Below are 3,784 nucleotides of genomic sequence, written 5' to 3' on the forward strand. Positions count from 1 at the left end.
CCTTTTCAGGTTTGTTTATTTGACTTCACAATTAAGTTTCCTTTCTGCCTCTTTTTTAAATTTTCTTTTGGGGATTATAATAAAACTGCATTATTTCTCATTTCCCTTTCTTCTTTCCAACCCCCTTCTCATTTTCCTTCAAATTCATGGCCTCTTTTTAAACTAATTGTTAATGCATGCATATATGTATATACATATATTCCTAATATAATCTGTTCAGTACATATAATGTTATGTGTATGTAGGCTTTCAAGGCTGTGTGTCAGCCTTCTTTCTTAGAGCACTAAGAACCACCAGCTCAGGAGTGGCACTGCCCACAGTGAGCTCTCCCCAACCAATCAACCATCAGTTAAGAAATGCACCACATGCTTGTTCACAGGCCAAGCAAATGGGAACATTGTTTAGTTGAAGCTCCCTTTTCCAGACGATTCTCTTATAGCAAGTTGACATAAAATTAGTAGCATATCACCTTGCCTGGGTGTTCTGACCTAATGTTCATGTGAAATGTAAATGAACTCATGGACTTCCAAACATGATGTCTTAAGGACACATTCCTTATGTACTGTACTCACTGAGAATACATGATCTCAATCTAGTCACAAGGGAACATAAAACATGTGTAAGATGGAGAACTTTTATTTAAAGAAGGTACTTTTGATGGGCTAGCAAGAATGCTTAGTGGGTAAAGGCACTTCCTACCAAGCTCAATGACATGAACTTGATCCTAGAACCCCCAATTTCTTTTTATGTGCAGAATCCAGTTTTTAACATGGCACACACATGGTTCACATGTACAAAAACACCACACTGAAGTCTCACTAGGTAAAAGTATGCGGTGCTCATGTGTGACAAATTGATGTCGGATCCCCAGAACCTATGCAAAAGGCATGTGTCAGGAATCTCAGCATGCCACTACTGGGAGAGGGGAGGCAGAGATGGAAACTCTCCAGAAGTTCTTGGGCTAGCTAGTTTGGCCCATGTATCATTGATAAGACTGTCTCAAATGAGGTGGAAAGGTGAGGAATAACATTCAAAGGTTGTACATACACACACACACACACACACACACACACACACACACACACACATACCACACATAATGATCCTGATGTGGAAGTCTTATATTTGAATAGTTTGCAATACTGTCTCAGAGAAAATAAACCAAGGGCTTATAGTGTTTGTACTCACTTTGTGGCATTGAGACAAAGTATATGATTTTTAACCCTTTTACCTCCAAGGAGGTAAAAAGAGGTAGGCACATCTTCAAGAGTGCTGTGACAGAATCTCAACATCCATACATGATTTTTTTCTTCAAACATTAAGACAGCATCACAAGACTTCAAGGCACAATAAAAACAAACAAACAAAAATACTGCCCCCAAATAAACAACAAAATCAAACCAAAACCAAGCTCTAACAAGGCCTTGCCTACAATTTCCTTTCTTAGTTTTAAGAAAAAAACATAAGCTACAAGACAAGGGATAGGAAAAATTCCAATGTAACTAGCAACCAAAGGAGAGGAGGAATTCATTAGCTACAGTAGGCAAAATATAATTTTGAGTCAAAAAGTCACAAGAGACCAAAATTTTTATATAACAATAAAGGGTACATGTGCAAATATATATGTATATAACCTTGGAGCATCAAAAGTATATAAAGCAAATATTAATTGAAACGAAGGTTAAAATTGATACTAATACAATAGTAGTAAGGGACTTCAACACTTCACTTTCAATAAGATAAGAAATTGATGAGGAAAGAGTAGACTTCATTAACACTACAGGCCAAAGGACCTAATAGACATGTACAGGACACACCTCCCAGTAGAAGCAGAATGTGTATTTTTCTCATGAGCACATGGAACTTCTCTAAAATGGATAAGTTATATTGAGCTATGACCCACAAAACAGGTCTTATATTCTTTCATTTGTTTTTTGTTATTTTTTTGAGACAGGGTTTCTCTGTTTAACTCTGGCTATCTAGGAACTCACTCTGTAGATCAGGCTGGTCTCAAACGCACAGAAATCTGCCTGCCTGTGCTCCCGAATGATGGGATTAAAGGCATGTGCCACCACTGCCTGGCACATTGAAATTATATCAAGTACTTTCCTGACCACATTAGTATTTGTAACAGGAAATCAGTAACAGGAAGAAATTTCAAAGTTAACAAATGTGAAAATTAAACAATATGTTCTCTAACAAACAAGTAAAAGAAGAAATAAAAAGGAGAATAAAAAATATCTTGAGATAAAGCCAAACCAAGACAAGAAAAAACATACCAAAACTTAACTTTTAAATAACCCAATAATAGTTCAATTAGTGCAGCCCATATGAGCATTGGGGTTATGTAATAAAGTATGGGCAACCTACCGGGAGGTCACACCCCTGAAGAAAACCAACTCTCCATTCTCAGAACCATTATCTACTAGTAGCTCCTCAGAGGTGGGGCCTTGTGAACTCCTCCTTCATCAATATTGGAATCATGCCTGGTTAGACAAGATTTGTACAAGAAACCAGAGGTGCTGTGAGTTCATGAGACGAATATGAAATCGGGAGGAGGACATGTAGGGGTCGTCTGGAGGAGTTGGAGGGGAAAAGAATAAATAAAAATATAAGAAATCTTATGGGACTTAGTAAAAGTACTTTTAACAGGAAAGTTTCTGGCAACAAATGCAAGAAAAGTAAAAAGATAAATCTCAGTTCAACAATTTCCTTTTGTACCTCAAACAACTAAGAAAAAGAATAATAAACCAAGCCCCAAATTAGTTAGTGGAAGAAATAGAAATGATCAATAAAACTGAAGAGTGTTTTTATTTTTTTATTTTTTATTTTTTAAAGATTTTTTTATTTATTATATGTGAGTACACTGTAGCTATCTTCCGACACTCCAGAAGAGGGAGTCAGATCTCATTATGGATGGTTGTGAGCCACCATGAGGTTGCTGGGACTTGAACTCAGGACCTTTGGAAGAGCAGTCAGTGCTCTTAACCACTGAGCCATCTCTCCAGCCCCCTGAAGAGTGTTTTTAAGAGATGAATAGTTTTTCAAAATGTGTGTGTGTGTGTGCGTGCATGTGTGTGTGTGTGTATGTGTGTGTGTGCATACATGAATACAGTGCCTGCAGAGACTGGAAGTAGCCATCAGCCATCAGGTTCCCTGGAATTGAAGTTACAGATGGTTGTGAGCCACCCAGTGTGGGTTCTTAGAACTAGACTATAGTTCTCTGCAAGAGCAGCTAATATTCTTGACCACTGAGTCATCCCTTCAGCCCCAAGAGCCCCTTTTGAAAAGATAAAATGACAAACTTTAAGCTTCACTAAGACAACAAAAGAAAAATGATGTTAAAATTCCAAGTAAAAGAGGAGATGTCCCAACTGCTATGATTAGGTACCAACACATTAGATAGTCTGAAATGAATGGATATGCTCCTAGAAATATGTAACATATATAGACTGAAGCATGATAGAACAAAAACTCTGAATAGCTCAATAACAGCTATTGGAGATTGAATGATCAAGAACTCCTCAATGAAGAAAAGCCAAGAACAGATGGTTTCAGTAGCAAATCTTACCAACTATTTAAAAACCAACACAAATTTGTTCAGATTTCTCAAGAAGTTATGAGGGAACATTTCCAAACTTATTTTATGAGGCTAACATTATTACATTGATATCAAAGCTAGGCAAGAGCACTGTGAGAATAGAAAATTAAAGTTCGGGGGCTGGTGAGATGGCTTAGCGGGTAAGAGCACCAACTGCTCTTCCAGAGGTCCTGAGTTCAAATC

This window comes from Mastomys coucha, chromosome X (genome assembly GCF_008632895.1).
Source record: "Mastomys coucha isolate ucsf_1 chromosome X, UCSF_Mcou_1, whole genome shotgun sequence".
In the NCBI taxonomy this organism is placed as follows: domain Eukaryota; kingdom Metazoa; phylum Chordata; class Mammalia; order Rodentia; family Muridae; genus Mastomys; species Mastomys coucha.